Source organism: Rhododendron vialii, chromosome 12a (genome assembly GCF_030253575.1).
Source record: "Rhododendron vialii isolate Sample 1 chromosome 12a, ASM3025357v1".
In the NCBI taxonomy this organism is placed as follows: Eukaryota; Viridiplantae; Streptophyta; class Magnoliopsida; order Ericales; family Ericaceae; genus Rhododendron; species Rhododendron vialii.
The window spans coordinates 32,500,496-32,520,474 of NC_080568.1; the positions used below are offsets into that span (position 1 = coordinate 32,500,496).

The 19,979-nt window shown below is 38.9% G+C and overlaps 2 long non-coding RNA genes across 7 annotated transcripts; one reads left to right on the forward strand and one right to left on the reverse strand.

The window, feature by feature from the left end:
* The first annotated feature begins 247 nt into the window (after positions 1 to 247).
* Positions 248 to 4,624, forward strand: LOC131309785 (uncharacterized). Of its 3 annotated transcripts, XR_009195000.1 has the most exons (4): positions 248 to 404; positions 2,424 to 2,537; positions 2,681 to 2,787; positions 2,923 to 3,000. It is a non-coding gene; the product is annotated as an uncharacterized LOC131309785 (long non-coding RNA). The 3 variants fall into 3 exon arrangements; XR_009195001.1 differs by lacking the exons at positions 248 to 404; positions 2,923 to 3,000 and adding an exon at positions 4,363 to 4,624 and having other exon boundaries at positions 1,124 to 2,537; XR_009194999.1 differs by lacking the exon at positions 248 to 404 and having other exon boundaries at positions 1,130 to 2,537.
* Positions 4,625 to 15,858: 11,234 nt separating this feature from the next.
* Positions 15,859 to 19,020, reverse strand: LOC131309786 (uncharacterized). 4 transcript variants are annotated; one of them, XR_009195002.1, is made up of 4 exons: positions 18,663 to 19,020; positions 18,183 to 18,314; positions 17,739 to 17,855; positions 15,859 to 17,628 (listed from the first exon to the last, which is right to left on the reverse strand). It is a non-coding gene; the product is annotated as an uncharacterized LOC131309786 (long non-coding RNA). The 4 variants fall into 4 exon arrangements; XR_009195004.1 differs by lacking the exon at positions 18,183 to 18,314 and having other exon boundaries at positions 15,859 to 17,855; XR_009195003.1 differs by having other exon boundaries at positions 15,859 to 17,855; positions 18,183 to 19,020.
* Between the last annotated feature and the right edge of the window lie 959 nt (positions 19,021 to 19,979).

Sequence of the window (19,979 nt, forward strand, 5' to 3'; positions counted from 1 at the left end):
TTTATTCAGAAGAGAATCTTGATGCCCACACTGAATTAAATCCAATACATGGAGTTCTATTGAAACTTTATAATTGGTAAATTTTGAACTCGATCAATAAGGTTTTTTTTTATGATCTAAATTGTTTATAATTGTAGATATTGCCAATAATATATGCCATGATAAAGAATTTGTTAATCGAATTTGGATTAGTTCATGATCGGTGATGATTTGTGTGAGTTTATTCAGAAGAAAATATTGATGGCCACACTACATCATACCCATTACTACTATTATTACAAGCCTCACGACCCCGAATCCTTCCACTGCTACAAAGACTTCGACGACCGGCCATCCTCCTGCTGCCGCCGCTACCGTCACCTCCACGCCAGGTTTTGTCGACCGGGTTTGACTATACAGATACTGTGGATGTCAAATTATGCAGTTCCAGTCTTTTGGTCTTTGTCTGAATTTTCTCCTATCTACATTTGAAACTGAGCAATTTTGCTTTTAGTTGTGTTGCTCGCTCGTGGAAAGTTTGTACTTGAAACCCAAGGGGTTGGCCAATTGGTCTTGGCCTGGGAAACTTAGGGGTTTGCTTGCTATCTCCTGCGGTCTCAGGTAGTTCAATTCCCATGAGTACGCGAATGAAACAAAGGGCTCATTGTTGGTAGCAGGGACGGAACTAGGATGTCATAAACGCGGGGGCCGAACTATGAGCAACAAGATTTTGAAATTTCAAGTTTCAGAATTCTAATAGTTTGTTTGGTTTAAGTTTGGAGGGAGGTTTTTTGAGTAATGAGTGGAGATGAAGAGAAAGAAAAATGAGATTAATAATTGAAGAAAAACTTATGAGAGACCGTATGCACAAAGCGAAATTGAGTTTTGGGATCCAAAACGAACACATTCTTAAATTATTTAAATGTCTAAGCAACACTCCATACAAAATACAATATCTAGGTGTTCTTAACAAATAAAAAATAACTAATATTAAAATTAATTAATTTTTTTTAAAAAAAAAAAACCCGAAACAATGCGGGGGCTGTGGCCCCCATATGACCATTGCTGCATCCGTCTCTGGTTGGTAGAATAGAAAGGCTCCCCATGTCTGCTAGAATGGTGTTCTAATTGTTGGGTTTTGTTACAGAAATTGAGGAAATTGGTATGCAACACACATATGCATGGGACAACAAAAACTGAAATAGTTGCTAAGTTGGTGCTTCAGCTTTCTGTTTTAAACCAATAGGAGGATAATTAGACATTTTACTGGAGCTTTTCTGGAACTTCGTATTGCTTGGTAGTTGGTACCCTTCTAGATGACTGTTTCATCAGTGTTAAAAGCCCATCTTCAATAATTGGGATACGGGGTTTTTATTTCTTCCAACCCTAAACTACTAGTAGGTGAATCCTTTCTCTTGCTCAAGTTACTTACTGGTATAGGTTTCAGGAGGTTTTTCCATACACATGACTTACATGCAAATGAGCAAATGGTATGATAAACTTCTGGAATGGCCACAATTAGCGCTCTATACAATCAACAGCGGTTGCGTATGGGAGTGGCTGGTCTTTGTTATATTGATTGAATGAGTTTATGTAGTGTGAACATGTGATGTCAGTTTAAAAAAAAAAAAAACAACCTTGCGAGGTCTGTGATGTCAGTTACATGACTTTCCCTTCTCCACAACAGGGACACCTAGAAAAACAACCCTGCAAAATTGCATAGCATAATGGTTAACTTTTATTACGGGAGCCATGAATTTTATACCACTTAAACATCAATTGTATGCTGAAATCCCTACATAATGACTGAGTAGTATTATTAATCGCAATTGATAACAAATCTAATTATTACTAGGAAAGGAGAGGGATGTACTTGTCGAGAGTGAGAGAAGTGGGCGTTGAGGGACGGAGGCGGGAGGAAGAGGAGAGAGAAAGGAGGGGTTAGGTTCTTCAGGTTGACAAGCAGCGTTGAGGTGCTCTCAGTCTCGAGCCTCGTGTCTTCAAGACGAGAGGTTTAAACTTCTGTGCACCTTCAAGATGCGATTGGCTTCATGGAATGGCGCTGTCTTACATACTTCAGACCTCGCGAGGTTGTATTTTTGTTTTGGAACTGACATTGCATGTTCAAGGTGTGATGTCTTGTCCGCACAAAACAGACATCTCTTCTCGACGATTAATTGGCTATTATTGAATTTATTTTATAATCTGGATTGTTTACATTATAGATAGATATCATTATAAACAATAACCGTACCAAAAACCATGCTAATAGAATATCGGTCCTGCAAACCTCCTCCTACCAATAATTCCAAACAAATTTGGATATCGATACATATCTCACGAATATTAATACACTTTCACAAATTCGGTTCATGTTTTCTGCTTATTCCATTTCATTTGGCTTTAAAGGCAGGAAATAATTTTTCCCTGGTGTTTCAGCTGAGAATATGCAAAGGCATATCTTATGCAGCAGTTGCTGCTCATGCAGATAAGAGTGGCAGACGGAAATTGGCTGCTATGTTCGTTTCATTGAACATGAACCACGTTCTTCCAAGCAGGTTCTTCATTCTTGCTTTCTAATTTTGTCTTTTACCTTCTCTTTTTATATTTGGTTTCCATTTCCTGTTGGTAGATTAACTTATAACTGCAGTCATTTTCCAGAGAAGTTAGTTACAGTCTCGATTTTGATCCTTGTCTCCAGGTTCCTCTACTGTTAAGCGTTGGAGAAGAAGATAATGCTCTGACAAAGCAACTGAAAGTGGTGACACTGACCTTGGTTATCTTGTTCTGTTTCATATATGGCAGAAGGTATCACTTGATTTTTTTTAAAGAAATGTTTATGTTTCGACATACATTGATACATCAAATCAGTTAGCATTAGTAGAGTGCAAACATATTTTCCTGGGTGTGGTGATTTATTTCCTCTACATTCGTTGACCGCAGAGGCCAGCTTTGGAGTTATTTGGAACGATACAGGCTAGACCACTAGCACACGACTTGTTTATATGTTATGCACAGTAGGTGTTTACTAGCAGGGGCGGTACTGTTAATGGGCTACAGTAGGCTGTAGCCCAGGTGGATTTTGGAAAACAAAAAAAAAAAAAAAAAATTATATGTAAAAAACATAGCCCATACAACACACTGAGGTCTCTCATTCACTTGCAACGTTTAATATTTGTAAGTATTCACTTATTATGCAGAGCACTGGCTGGTGTGCTTAGATTTGCCCTTATGTTGTTAAATGCAGAGCACTGGCTGGTGTGCTTAATTTTTTATTGATTTAGTTGATGCAGAGCACCGACTCAGATTCGATAATCGATGATTTCTATTCTGTGAAACATCGTAGGGTACAACTTTAATGGTGTACGTTTTTTTGTACTTCTCTTTTATATATTTTTGAACATTTACGTATTTATATATAAGTTTGCCTCTTTTTGGTTTATATATATGTAATTTGGATTAGCCCATGGTAAATTTAATTCCTGGTTCCGCCCTTGTTTACTAGTTGTTTAGATTGAATTCTTGAGAAAATTAATTCAATCAGCTAATTTCAGTGACTTTCCACCTGTTGACCTCGCCACCTTGTCAACCAAGCTATGTATGTTATTGTTAAGTGTTGATGTTGGTCTTCTCCATGTTAAGAATTGCCTTAACCCTTTCATGTTCGTACATGACCCGCTGTAAGTCCGGTTTTTTGCAAACGTGATGGGAGAGTAGTAGCCGATTACTATGCGAAAGTCATGTATACCTAGTCGATACAACAACTGATAGCGGTACTATAATATTCTTTCTTTACTATGCCATGGCAAAATGTCTATCCCAAACTTGTGGGACCAACTCTGGGTTACGACTTTCCGTCTTCAATGATTTATTACATGAAGTTTCCTAGGGCACCTCCCAGCAGCTTCGATAACCTTCCACACAAATGCAAGTTTGAGTCTCCTCAACCCCTTGTAGAATGAGTAACATAAAAGTTTTCTGGATCAATGAAGACTCAAAAAGTACGATTTTGGAACTCCTTGTAGAATTTCTGGCTCAGTAGGCCTGCAGTTTCACTGATTCTGAGATTTCTTTTTTGGTCAAAATTTGATTCCGAGCTTGTCAGATGATTTTCCAACAAAACACATGATTCGGTGAAAAATGCCTAGAAAATGATTAGTTTTGGTTGAACTAATAGTCTAATAGTTTAATAGTTATGTGATCTTTTGATGACTAGTTCTGATTCTTGACTCTTAAGAAAACACCGTTCCATTCATTTGGATGTAAGGGTAGGTTTCAGGATTGCAGCTTCATGCCTTCATCTTCTTATCTTTTCTGTTTTTCCTTTATTGTCGTGAAAATTTGTTCTTGAACGTACTCAAGCTTGACTATTTTGTAATGCAGATTGGAGGCAGTGTAGTTCAAAACTTGGCATGTAGTAGTATTTTGGGAATGCCGTGGGTGGTTTTTGTAGCATTAGCGTGTCGAAGAACTCCTGGAGCTTGTCTTAGAAGAGAATTCACCTCAAGAAGTTGTACACTTGCATGTATCGGCGTAGTGTGTTCTTATGTTCTAAATTGACCTCCATAATACTTGCTTTGAATTTTTTCTAGTTTAAATCTCTGAGCATTTTCCCCTCTCCTTCATGGGCTCTCTCCTGTTGTAATCTTACCAAATTATTCTGAAACAAGTTGTCACATATTGGACCCCCCCGCCCCTCTCTCTCTCTCTCTCTCTGTGCAACTTCGCAAGTATCACACCCCTGCCCCTCTTTTTGTTTCTCGTTTATCCTTCTCCTCCTCAGTCCTCCCGGTTATCCCCTCCATGGCAGTGGATGGGATATAGTATCATATAAGGGAAGAAGATAAGAGGAGGGAGGGAGGGATAGAAAGCACAGAGTAGCATGTGAAGTGAGAAGGTGGTGACCAAGTTAGGGAACATGGCTCATTATACAGAGCCATGTTGGACGCCGGAATTAAAAGTTGAACCCATGGTATAAGAGAACATGCGGTTCTATATGTTTCCTTTGAATCTAGTCCAATGTTGTATTTAGGGCTGATACTAGGATTGGACAAGAAATGATTAAGTGGCTTTTTAATGCCTCATATATAAGACTATTTAATACCACAAGGGGTGGCATAGGATAATCGCCATTGAGATTGTTTTCCTCTTCATTCTATGGTTAAGAATGATCCTCTACAGTTCTAATTCTTTATTCTACCCAACTGAACCAAGTATAACTAATACTCCCTCCGTCCCTTTTTAAGTGTCCTGCTTCGTAACTCCAACTTATTAAAAAGACATCATCATTACACCTTTCACATCAACTTTTTCCTCCACTTTCCTTACTTACCCATCATCATTACACTTTTACTCACTAACTTTTCAAAATAAAATCTACTTTTAGGGACAAAATAAACAATACACCACATTTTACCCCCCTAACTTTACAAAATGGACATTTATTAAGGGACAGCCCAAAATGGAATACTGGACACAAAAAAAGGGACGGAGGGAGTATAATACTACTCACAATCTTATCTAGTATTTCAAGATCCCACGGGTGAAAGATTTAATCAGACGGTCAAAAGTGCTCCCACTGCATTTAGACATTTAATTGTCACGCCAAGTCATCACTTCAAAAAATAAGATGCGGCCTTTTAATATTAAATGGCGAAAGTACACATTTTGCTTCAAAAAAATCCACCCATTCCAATAACAGTAAGTTCCGGTTTTCCAGCAAGATAAAAACAGTAAATCAAGTAACGACTCAAAAATATGGTGCTGCTTCCGAGGAACAAACTTTCATGAAATATAACCAAACTATCTGTTTCAAGGACAAACTTTTCTTCTAGACACTGAAAAGAGAGGTTCAAAATCCAGTCAGGACATTCTGCTATTAGTAAAGTGTCAGCTCATCATCGCTTCTCTCCAGCTACACTACGTCCGCTCATATCTCCAAATAACAAAATAGAGTCACCTGAATTTGATCTTCTACACGCCTGAAAGCTCTGTGTGACTCAAAATCAGTGTTCCAAGTATTGAAGAGTATCGGCCGATACACCACCATAAAACAATTTTGGACCTCCAATACCGAAATTTATAGGACACCACCCGATATTGTGCTATACCAGCTAATGCATGGCCGTATGAGCAATATAGATACGTATCCTCAATACCTCATGCAAAAAAGATGCTGAAACTCTTGCCGTACTGCAAACACAAGAGAATGGTCCATATCCAAAGTTTCATCACTTTCGACACACGATGTTAAACAGGGACGATGAAGCATATCTAAGGAGAAATGCCACTCTTTTGTCTAGGCGTAGAGAAGTACAATTTCTAACGTGGTAATGCAGCACCACAATGCAGAAAAAGATCAACTGGTTCACAAACATGTTAAAACCACACTTGAGTGCTTTAAAAGATATAGCAATTAAAACCATCTCCATTCACATGGCCAAATTAGGGCTAAACACTTTGAAATTTGCATATGCATAAACTTATCTGAACACTCGATATGCTCCATAGAAGTAAGAATTGAAAAATGATAGTAAGAACTCAATGATGCCTCAGCTTATTTCTATGAGTATTCTGATCTCAAGCCTAATTAGGACAAGAGTACCATATTCTTTGCTGGAGTTTCCCCTGCTCACATGGTAAGGTTACATGATATTCTGCCCATATCAGGATTCAACTTTTAGTTCCAATGTCAAACATTGCCATGTATAGTGAATTTTAACATGGTAGTGAGTTAATCCCCAACTCGGTCACCACCTTCTCACTACACTCCTATGTGCTCTCCATCCTTCCCTCCCACCCTCTTCTTCTATCCTTCCTTTCTATCCCATCCACCACCATGGAGGGGATAGCCGGAAGGACTGAGGAGGGAAGAGGGTTTGACGGAGAAGGAGGAGGAAAAAGGAGAAACATGAAGAGAGGTAGTGGTGTTATACTTGCACAGTTTCACACACACACACACAGTCCAATTTATGAAAAATTATTTCAGAATAAAGTGATAAGATTACAACAGGAGAAGCCCCATGAGGGACAGGAATAATGCTCAGAGATTTGAACCAGGAAAAATTGAAAGCAAGTACTATGGAGGTCAATTTAGAATATAACAATACACTAAATAGATTTAAGGCACAACTTCTTGAGCTGAATCCTCTTCTAACAGAAGCACCAGGAGTTCTTCGACACGCTAATGCGATAGAATGCAAAAATGGCCCAATGCATTCCCAAAAGACTACCACATGACAAGTTTTGAAAGGCGTTCACGCCATCAAGGGGGTTCTTCATAAAAACTGTAGGTCAGAGGAGAAAAAAGAACTTCACTGCCTCCAATCTGCATTACAAAATAGTTGAGCAATGAGTTCCAGAAAGCCATTATGAAATTCCCAGATTTAACAAAGATCAAGGAAAAATGACAAAGTTAAGAAGATGAAGCACCAGTCATCAAAATGTACACTTAGATCCGAAAGGAGGGAGCAGTAATTTCTTAGAATCAAGAATCAGAAATAGTCATCGAAAAACGACATAGAACTAATAACAATCAGTTCAGCCAAAACCAATCATTTTCCACTTTCCAGGCATTTTTTGCCTGATTCATGTTTTTTTGATGGAAAAGCAGCGACAAGCTGAGAATCAGCGAAACAGTAGGCCCACTGAGCCAAAATATCTTTAGTGATTTTAAAATCACATTTTTGAGTCTTCATCGACCCAGAAAAATCTGATGCCCTTCATTTTTCAAGGGTTGAGGAGACTCAAACTTGCATTTTTGTGTAAAATGTTATTGAAGCTGCGGGGATGGGCCCAGGGGACTTCACGTAATACTACATCGCTTGAAACCAGGATTTGATCCCACAAGTCTGAGCTAGACACATGACTATTGCATAGTAAAGAGAGAAAATTATCTCACCGCTCACAGTTGTTCAACAGACGTATAAAGCAGATTTTTGGTATGCATTGCATAGTAATCTGCTGCTACTTTCCCATCACGTTTGCAAAAAGCCTGACTTACAGTGGGTCCCAGCATGTATAAACATAAAAGGGTTAAAAAGGAGAAGATCTACATCAACACTTAACAATAACGTATTTAGCTTGGTTGACAAAGCCAAAAGGCTTAAAGTCCCTATTATTAATTAGCTGTTTGAATTCATTTTCTTAGGAATTCAATCCAACTAACCAGTCTCAAAGAAATATCCATCACTTCAGTTGTAGCCTCCCTTACCTCACTCCAAAATCACAAGGGAAACTCAAAAATAATTCCATCCAAGAACAGGGTTTTGTTCCTGACATGACGTTATTGGGCTGAAAACTCTTCCTCTTATGTGATTGACGAGATCATCAAGTGAAGTGTTCAAGAACCTACATTTGAAAAACGTTTGCCTGTCTCTTCTGGCAGTGTTTCTAACACATGGAGCTTAAAATAATCTCATGTACTAATAAGTAATAAACACGATAGAAATCACCAATTTCCTTCAGTGACCCCAAGTGATTGGGACATAAGGCTCGGTTTGGTTTGGACCCCATTTCATCCCATTCAAATGCATCAAAAGTGTACAGGTCCATTCAATTCAAGGGGTCATCCAAGCACCCTACCTAATTTTTAACTTTGTTATCCAATAAGCAGTGTTGGTCCACCAGCTAATCTACAAACCGCTTAAACAGAGAGAGAGAGAGAGAGAGAGAGAGAGAGAGAGAGAGAGATTCACCTGCAAGCCTGACAATGATGTTTGGCTCAGTACTCACTCGGGTCACCTCCTCCACATTGGTTCCTGGTTCCCCACATGTTTGCAGTAACCTAAAATGAATAGAGTGAGACAATAAAGAAAGGAAACTGCAACCATAACATAAGAATCAAATTCTGCAAACCGTAAACTGGCCAGCTGCCCTCATATGTGCCTCTAATCTTTCAAGCATTTCATGTGGGATGTGATCTCTAATACACCTTTGCGTTGGGTCAAGGACTTCCTGCTAGCAACAAGGACAACCTGAAGACAAGGTAAGAAAACGTACAGACAATTTCAACTTGATAGAACAAAGACCCTCTTTTGTATAAATTCTCAAGGATTGGTTTTACATGCTTGGTTTAGTCAAAAGAGAGTTCCCCTGACTTTCCAATATTACTCCACATTCAATTTCTTTTAAATCGTTCTCTCGCAATGTGGTTTCGCAACTAACAAGGTCCACGATAGCGTCAGCAATGCCCATCTAGATTAAGAAGAAACGAGATAACTTGGAAACAAACACGAAGTTCCTCACACATAGCTCAAAAGTCATTTTTTTATTTTCTCCAGCTTATCTTCTCTCCCTTTTCTTAATCTTCCTCCATGTAATATCATGTGCAGCAATTAGTCCACACACACAAGTACACACGCATTTTGCACACGCTCACATTTACTGTGCTGCTATTCAAGGCCAAGGATGTTAAGCACAAAACGAAACTAGAGTACCAGAGCAAGTGTCCGTGTGCACTTCTGTGTCTCACTAGCATTTTTGCATGATGGGCTAATATGGTCATCATCCTTGTACCCCTGTTCTCCCGACTATATTGGGAGGAGCAACCTATCTTTGGCAAGACAAAGTCAATACTAAATCTAAAAGATCACTAAAAGCACCTGGTTTCGTTTAATCTTTCAAATAGCACATGAATTGGGCTCATTTTCCTACGTATATGAAAAAAACAAATGGAGTCGACGTGAGATTCAATACTTCACCACAAACATACCTGAAAAGAAACTAAAAGGGAGAGAAAAAAAGAAGGAACAGAAGATTGGAAGAATCACTATCTTCAACTCCCTGGGATTTTATTGACAATTGTCACCAGTATTACCACCGGTCCCTTCGTTAGAACTAATTAACTCTCCTGCCATGACTTCTACGAAAGCAGGACTCAACAAAGAAAGAGATTTTATTAATCAGTTGATGAACAAAGAATTACAAGGATTAAAAGGATAGAGGACAAAGCGGCATCACAACCAGGAACAAAAAGCCCAACTTGGTTGGCACCTTTGCCCCGGACAATAATATGCCATCCAATGACCTAAGACCGGAAAGGAGAAAAATACAAGGTTGTGGAAAGAATGGTACAAGCTGACAAACAAAAACAAGCAGCAAAGTTATAGGCAGCAGAAGCAAAAAGTTTCGAAGAGAGCACGACTTCAACAGCAGTTACAGGAAACACCCCAGCATAGGCACCATTACCTCAACTGAAACTCATACTCCAAGGACCAGAATTCAGAAACTTCCCCAAAATCTGATTTCATCATTCGAATCTCAAGCTTCAACATCAGCAAGACAGCATCACCATCATCTTCAGCTCCTAAACTGCAGAAACTGAAACCAAAACGAACCCAAATTAAATTCAAGGGAAGAAAACTAAAATAGAAGACAACCGAGGTTCTTCATGTATTTAACTGATTGAACTCATCGCATGGCCTATCAACAGGAAATTATTCCAAACATAAAATTTAAACAGGCAATGGAGCAGAATTTCATGATCCAAAGAAAATCAACATCAGCCGAGTGACTGGTTTTGAGTTAGGGATGAACCTGAAAGATTGGAAGAGACGAAGTCCCATGAATTCCTTCCTCAGCCGTAGAAACCGTGACGACGACGATTGAGTGAATTTATTCCGTAATAAAATAATACAGTACTAATGAGCTTGATCCAGCGTAACCAACTCTATTTTCTTAAAATGAAACTCACTTTGATCCAGCCCGATTATGTATTATTCGGCATTCGATTAACATGATCTTCAACATTGATTATCTTCTTGACAAGTTCTACTAGTTGAACACTTTCGATCAAGAAATAAATCCAGAACGAGTTCGCAATTTACCAGACGAGTTCTACAAGTTGAACAGTTTTGATCAAGTGTGGCAAGCTCTATTTTCAGAAAATAAAATTCACGCTTTTCATCTTTGATTATATATTAATATCAATTTTATTCACGTCATATTCAACAATTTCTAACTTATTAACAAGATTTACAACTTGAACGTATTAGATCAAGAAACAAACCCAAATTGAGTTCACAATTTACCAAGAAGATGTCGAAGTTCCTGTAATGGAAGCTTTCGAATTTTGCGACGTCGTTTTAATTGACTTCTCAGCCTCAAGATGCGAAGTCCTAATGCAATCAACCGACGTCGTTCTGGTGAACCTCCATCGTTCAAGATGCGAGGTACTTATGAAGAGAACCCGGTTTCTCTCTCTCTGTGTAAATGAAGAAGAATTTCAGAAGTAGAATTCGAGAAGAAAATGGAGTTTGGGAAGAAATGGGAGGGGAATTTTATTGATACTCAGAAAGATAACCACTGGGATTCTCTGTTTCTCTCTCTCTCTCTCTCTCTCTCTCTCTCTCTGAAATTACTTACCCAATACAGACTCGATTCTGCCTTCTACAGCTCAGCACTGACTCTTGGCTAAGCTGCAGCTTGCTCCACTTGGCCTGGCTTGGCGCTTCAATCCCCTTTATGGTTAGAGACACGTATCAATATATAGTATACACTATATCACTACATCTTCGTTCAATTCTCGGTGCTTCTTTTTTTTTTTTTCTTGGACAATTCTTATAATTTTTTCCTGTCTTTATCCCCAAAACTATCATCCACACGGCCAAAACCATCAATTCAATCCAAATCGACCCTTCAGTGTTTGAATGCGGGGAAGAATCTAAGGTAACATCGGAGTAATTCAATTTCTTTTGGCGTACATTGTAATCGCCTTGCTTTTCTGTCTGGTTGGAAGAGTTACGGGCAACACTTAGCAGCCGAAGAAGATTCAGTTCTTGTAACTATTGTCAACTCTAATATGCAAGTTTTGCATACGCTCATTGGAGCTTTCTTTATTCCTTTACTTTTCTTGTGGTGGGCAAGCAAAGGTTTTATTCACCAAAAGGAGCAATACTCAAAAGAATAAATGGGCAAGGGAGCAAAAGGCTTAGCTTCCCAAGCACCTCTTTCAAGTTGGAAACTAGGAATTCGATCTACATGAAAAGTTCTACATGAGATGCAATACTCCTGTCGCTTTGAAAAAGAATAAATGGGCAAGGGAGCAATTTAGGAAATATCATATTATAAGCAAGGGAGCATTTTAGAAACTTTTGGGCCACCTGAAGTTCTCCAAGCAACTGGCCACTTTCTGCTGCTATGCTGAAAAGTTGTATATGAGATGTAATACAAGTGTCGCTTCGAAAAAGGATTTATAAGCAAGTGAGCAATTCTAAAAATTTTGGGCCACATGAAGTTCTCAAAGCAAAAGGTCACTTTTCAATTTCTCCCAAACTTTGTGAATCTGTTTATGAGTTTGGCCAGCCCCTTATTCTGGATCCACCATCAAATCGCCTTCAATAAATCTAGTTTTCGCCAAAGTTAGTGTTATCTCACTGAAACTGAACTTAAATGACTTGAACTTGCATCAGTTGGTCTATTGACTGAATAGCAGATCAGAGTTTAGAGTCAAACATGTGTGTATGCTCTGATCAGAATATAAAATGCATTGAGAAAGTTTTTCGCCGTTTCATTGTGACGGATATGATATGCATGGTATTCCTTTGTGCTGCTAGATAATTTTCTACCGAATCTTTAATATCTTTGTGCTTCTCTTTCAAACATCTCTTTCTCAAGTTCCCAAGGTAAGAATCTATAAATTTCATATTCACCTTCTGTATGCCTAGAACTCTGGACACTCATCTTTGACTGAATAGTTCTCACCAAGCAATGGTAGGTTGATGTGGTAGCACGATTCAAACTAATGCATTTCCGATTGAATTGGCTGGAGGGTTGTATGAAGTTCTTCTTTCATCAGGGGCAGCATTGGTAGAAGCTGAAGCTGATGTTGGAAATGCTGTTTATATGCTTCCTTCATTCTATAATCATGACTGTCGTAAGCTTTATCTTTCTCCTAATGGACTCAGTATGTGCTATTTTAGGGACTCAGTATGTGCTATATCGGATCAAAAAAAAAAAAAGTATGTGCTATTTAAGGGACTCAATATGTGCTATTTCACAAAGCTTTAAGTTTTATGTTATCAGAGAGTATACTTTTGGGGGAGTTCCTGTAGAGTTGTGAAATGAATGTTCTTCTAATTTTATGGGATTTATTCGCCAAAATGTTCAATTTTGTTCCACATATAGAAGTGAAGGTTGTAGGGGATCATTGGCCTTATTAAGATTCAAAAAAAAAAAAGTGCAGTAGATTCACTTGTGCTTAAATCAAGACCAGATTGAGCAATAAGAGGGAATGAAAAGGTGTCTATGAATTCCAAAGTAAAATCCAGTTTGTGTGCCAAATAAAGATGGGCATCTAGAGTGCCACTTTTTGAGAACACAGTATGCAAGATTAGCCCTTTGTAGGTCATTTAAATTGTGGAGCTGAAATTATATCTAGCACTGTTTGATAGTTGACCAAGGTTGCTAAAGACATTTACGTTGGTTTCTGTCGCTGCAGCAAATCATTGTTTTGTACAAAAGATTGTTTTCCCTTCATTCAATTACTAGAGGACAATATTGGCAAAAGAACATCCAATCTGAAATGGGGTGATTGATTTAATTGATGTTTGTAGTTGTTTGTTTGATATACATTGTTGGTCCCTTTCCTAATAACTTAAGTCTTTCCGGCAATTGGTAACCTAACATATGATCTCAGATAAGGTATCCGAGCTAAGAGATCATGGGTTCATGTCTTGTAATAGTGTTTGTTTCTCAATATTCATCACTGAATTCCAGTAAATCTCATAATCGATGTAACCAGCTTACAATTTTCTTTGCAGCTCCAAATGCACACATTGTTTGGATAGAAACTTCAGATGCAAGAGTGAATGCTCCTTGTGGTATTGTAGCAGCTTTATGCTACATGCCTTCTGTAATTCTGATGTGGAAATCATGGGCTGATTTCTTACTTCTCTAAAAGATTTAACAAGTTAATTGTTCGGGGGGGGGGGGGGGGGGGGGGGGGGGGGAGGGGGGGTGTGTGGGGGTTGGCTCCAAATTCAAAAATAGTCTAAATACTCTTTTTTGGTCTAGAGTAATTGTACCTTTTAAATGGACTCCAACGGACAATCTACCTCTCTCAACTAAGGTTCTTCTAGTGTTCACTTGATTCCGTTGCACTTCAGAAGAGTATACCCAGCATAGGACCCTGTAAAACGCTCCATCAACCTTTTCATGGAGCATGATACCTAACTGCACTTATTGTATGTTGAGTAACGTTTCTTCTTTTTTCTATCTTCTTGATATGATGGTTGGATTTGTGGGTTAATCTTTGGATTAGAGACTTTAGTTTTGCCATGAAACTAGATCAAACAGTTGTTTCTTGTTAAGTTGCTCAATGATCCAGCATTTGCTGTTATGATTCATTTAGTTGAATTTCCATCATTGTTGAACAAATGCATTACGTGAGAGCTATATATGACAATATAGCAACTCTTAACCGGCAGGTTTTGGAAAATGTAAGAATTAATTAACTTTGCCATTGAACATAAAAGTGTAGAGAAAGCCACAAAAAAAGAGTCGGATAGGGAGTACATTACGATTTGCTAACTTTCGGTCATGCGGAATCTCAGTCAGGTTAGAATCTCGCTATCTTTAAGTTGTAGATCGATTGTATGGCTAAGTAAATTCACAACAAGGAGAGATATTATTATGACCATGGAATACTAAGAATACAAAATAGAAATGCAACTAGGTATACAGCAAGTCAAATTGGCAGAAGAACCTTCCATGCATAGAGGAAGCTGCTGGTCGGTTATGAATATTTTCCCAATTCTATTGAAGATCAGGGGAATTCAGTTTTACTTCATGTTGCTTTCTGCTGTCTTTTAAATTGAAAACTTATGTAGTGATAGCATGTTTTCTTTCTTTCCTGCTTTTGGCCTGTTGAAGATGAAATTCAACAGGCCAAAAGAACCTAAACAAAAGTGTTGCAATCTTATGAAATTCAATGCAACCAAACTTAGGAGAATGTCCAACAAGAAAAGAATGTCCAACATCATACTTCTATAACCTGAAGCGAGATCATAATTAATTGTGTTCCTTATAGAATTCTTGATTGTAGACAAAAACAGGCCTACACCTTCAAGTGGCCATAACAATGAGCCCATAATTTTGGTGAACATAAATTTGCCCAACACATATATGCAAATCCATATGGAACGTGGAGGTTCGAAGGAAAGACTCTCAGCACATAAATTACGAGATCTAGAGGATGCCAGCAGTCCGCACAAGCCTTTGTTCCAGCAAGATAGATGACAGCGTTTGAAGCGTTGAGGACAAAATAGAAGTCTAACAGCAGCTGCAGCCGTTAGTTGACAGGACAAGCGACGTCCTTCTTTTCTTTCTTTTAATCGGTGGAAGTCAGTATTGTTAGAACTGTTAGATTAGTACCTTGAAAGAGGAGTTGAACTGCTGACCTTAGGTATCCCCTAATGCCATTGGGCCAAAGGCCTATTGGCAATGTCTTTCCGCTAGCGCCTTGCCCGTGCCTGAAGGCACCTACAGACGAATCCGATCAGAACCTTAACCAACCATACAACAATGCCCCCGCATTGTTCCCATCATTGAGTACTCCAGCTACTGAAATTCCACCCATAGCTATATCTATATACATTGTGCAAGTTCAATAAGTGAATTTGACAAAGAAAAAGAAAACCAAGCTACTAACATCCATTTGATCAATGCTAACTTTGAGCATTATAAGAGGGGGAAATCATCGAATGTAAATCAATTAACATCCAACAATCAACTAAACCAATAAATGGATGCATTTGATCAAAGACCTCCCTCGCAAGTATAAGTTCGAAAACTGTACAATTCACGTACTATACAATATTTTTAGATTATTAAGGCATCATGAAATGGAATACCTATGTTCTTTGCAAAACGTGTCTGTTGAAAAAAAAGAAAGTGTAATAAAGTGCTTAGAAGTAGTCATTTACACTTCCTAACTACAAACACTATAAATAATTGCTAACTGGCTTGTAATAGGGAAGAGAACACAACCATAACTACATAATACATAAACAACTCGGGCTGATCCCTAAGCCAACTCGTCCCCGTGGCATCTTTGAGCACAAAATGTGCATGTGGACGCACACTATGGGGTCTTCATCTTGCTCAGATCCAAGTCTTGCTAGGTGGTGGGCACTTTGATAGGCTTTTTGACAAATGTGTCCAATGGAGCAGCTCTTCCTGAATAACAAAAACAAAGCATCCCAAATGACAGCACCATGCAGCCAGGTTGGAGGGGCTCCTTCCTAATCGAATTGGCAGCTTGAAGTGGCTCAGACTCTATCTTCACATTGGTCATCCTTTTCACTAAGATGATGGTTAGGCCCCAATAGCCAAATTTCAGCTTCTAAACTTGAGGTAAATGTGAACTTGCCGTACTAACCAAGGTGCCATCTGCCTTCTTCTATTTTGAAAACACCACCAAAACCTCCTTTTCCATTACTTTCATGTCAGCTGCCATCCATGTTTAGCTTCAAAGTTCCTGCTCTAGGAGGATACCATTAAACTTAAATAGGAGAAGCAGCAAGAGGATTTGGGGGAATTTAAATGCCTCAACACATTTGGATTCATAAGACTCAATTTTTCTACAGATTTATTGAACAATGGAATCAATATTATCAGAACAAATCCCAGATACTATCGTTCCAAATCTTCCATAGGGTAATTGGAGTGAGTATACACCAAGGAAATACAGATTGGTACGTGAGTGAGGTATTTACGTCACTCCTATGGAATTGTTCACAGTTCACACCATTCTCCTGCACCTGTATCGATATCAGTTGAAGTATCCATTGGGTGTGTGTGGCTATGTAAGTGTGTGGGTGTGGTGGGGAAGTGCATTGGGGGGGTATGTGTGTGAAATGGTGTTGTCTGGTTACGGTATTTTGGGATGTCTGAGGGAGTATATGCCAAGGTATCTCTCACAAGGCCAAGATTGAAAGCAAGATAGGTTGGCCTAATGCTCGTATCCTGTTATGGAAAAGTTAATTTCCAATCAATCATCCTACCGGAAGACAGATGTTACAACAACAAAAAATAGCAGTTCAAGAAAGAGAAAAAAAATGCATTTCACGAGAGAAAGCTAAATCAAGCCAACGGATAAAGCAGCATATCCCAATTGAATGATGCAATACATCATGAATAGGATAGGACTACCTATTCTAAGTGGAAGTGCGCAATTAAATGGTGTCCCTGCATGGCCCTGAATTTAGAATCAAGCTTGCATGCCTCAATGGAGCACCATACATGACTTCCACCCAAGAGTCCCATGCCGAATTGTGGAATGATTAAACCGCTTGCACTCTAACTACAATTAAATCTTTTCATGCTCAATAATGACTGAAATATCAGTACCCACAAGCCAAACCAGATTCCGTAATCCGATTTTTAACCAGTGTCAATGCATTCTTAACTGGATTTTTTCTTACCTCACACTAGCAAGACCAAAGGTACAACATCTGAAGAAGGATGGTCAGCATGTTCATGTCTTAGCTATTCCTAACCAAAGGAACATTTGTTGCAAAATTGCTCTTCCACACAAGTCCTACAACCACCTGGTTCACATCTTTCAACTGAAGATGCAAATCTATCCTCCCACACAGAAATTAGACAGGTTTGTACAAAAGATGCTGAAAGAACTTAAGTCCCGAGTATCTGGAGGGAAAAGCCGAAATGACTGCACGGTGTTAGTTTCCCATGCAAAGAAAGAATACTTCATGTTTCTCTGTTGCTAACAAAAAAGGCAATCAATCAGATTTTCTTACCTTTCCACCATTAGTTGTCCCAGTGCCAAAATTTCTGGGTGGAAATGAAAGTGCATGAAATGCTACCCGACACCACCTGAGCCTCTCATATTCAGCTAAGTGAGAGGGAAGGACAGGCTAGAAAGAAAACATGGACAAGTTAGAGGGATCATTACCTTAGTTAACGAACATATCATAAAAATAGTCATCGCAAAGGATAACAATGAATAGTATAACATTCTGGTTAGAGTAGACAGTAGTAAGGTAATATTTAAGACTTTTCAGAAAGTCCAAATCAGCTATACTGTAAGAATATATGAGGAGATCAACATTCTGGGTTGATATTATATACTATCTAAGCCTCACTAAACTAACATGATTCTGGAAATCTAGTTCACCAGGGTTTACTGGAAAGTGAAGTACGGATTCATCAATAAAACTATCCAAAAGAGATAATGTACGCACAAATACACCGATTCTACAAACTGCGTATCCTCCCTTTGTGTGCTTCCATGATTCTCCAAACCAGCTGCTTAGGCTGCTTTGTTCAATGGAAGCAACCAACGAGCCCTGACAATAATTTCACCTGGTGGGTAACTGCAAAAGACTGTGACTTTGTTAGTATGTTTGCGAGAGTGACAAAGTGAGAGATGTAGTTCCAACTTCCAAGTCATATGAAACTCAATTGCCCAGAAAACTTCAGATGAAAGAATGGTTTCAAAGCTATGGATCCCGACTTTGCTGCTTATTTTGGAATCAAGACTTCACAAAAAACTATAGGCCGAAAAACGACTTACTTCAGAAGCCAAATGTCAAACACGTGGAAGGCATATACATTTCATCAATTTTTAATACCGTAAGCAATATAAAATCAAAACCCGCAAAGCTACTAGATTGTACGCCGATAGAAATTGAATTAGATGCAACAACCACCACCCATTGTACCTTTGGCCCATGTGGTCATAGTTCACCGGCTCTGACCGCCCGAGTTGCAAACACACCTCGACAATGTGGACGAATCGATCATCAAATTGATTCCAAACTAAGGTCAGAAATTTGCCAAAAACGGCGGAAAAGCTTCCTACTTGATTGTAATCAAAGCTACCTTTTATAAGGTTGAAATCAAATGTGCCCAGTTCAAATCGTTTCATTGTTTTTCGAAATATCTCCTTCGATAAAATATCAGTAGGTATTTGATCGACTAGATATTCTACATGATTAACGAAATTGAAAATTTCACAATGTGGGAAAATCGGATTATCAAAGTCATTCCAAAATACGTTAGCAAATTGCAAAAAAGGGAGAGAAGCCTTTTTCTTGGTAATTCGCATGTTGAAGATGCGGCGGGTAAAGGCAGGTAAACTTCTAAGGAATCGTGAACAGTTCAGTGATAACGCTTTCAATATTAAGCAGCCAGATGTAATTAGCCGCGGCCAAGGGTAATTATCAGCGCCCAACTGTAATTCCTTGCGGCGACGAGACACGTAAAACACGAAGGAATCGTGGACAGTGATCACGATTTCAATATTTCGCGGCCAGATGTAATTAATTGCGGCCATATGTAATTATATGCGGCCAACTGTAATTCCTTGCGCTTTGAGACATGTAAAACCTGAAATAATCATGAGCAGTGATCACGCTTTAAATTTTTCTTGGCCATATGTAATTCCTTGCGGCCAAGGGTAAAAACTCGCGTTCACGAATGCCTTTATCCTCACCACAGTATTCAAGGCATGCACTGCTCAATAACTCCATACAAGTCCTCCCCACAGTGGTCAAGCTGGACGACAGGTTCATGGCATTGCATCGGACTCCAGGCTCGACTCAGGTCCCATTGTAAAGTCATACTTGGTTCGTATGTATGTCAATTGTCAAATGCAGCCAATTAAAGGATGCTCGTAAGCTGCTCGATGCAATGTCTGAACCAAATGTGGTTTCTTGTAGTGCTTTATTTTCGGGGTATGCTTGATTAGGACATGTAAGTGAGGCAATAGAGCTCGAGGACATGGAGAATAAAGGGATCAAACTGAATGGGATGATTGCGGGATTCAATCAGAGTGGATGTTATTCGGAATCGGTGTTGACATTTCGAAAGATGCATTCGCGAGGTTTAAAGCCTAATGGAATCGGGCAAATGCGTTTCAGCGCCCTTATGGATATGTATGGGAAAAGCAGTTGTAGTTAACATATGTCACAAGTGTTTGATGAAATGGAGGCATTCGATATAGACACTTGCAGTGCACAAGTTGGCTTTCGAGAAAC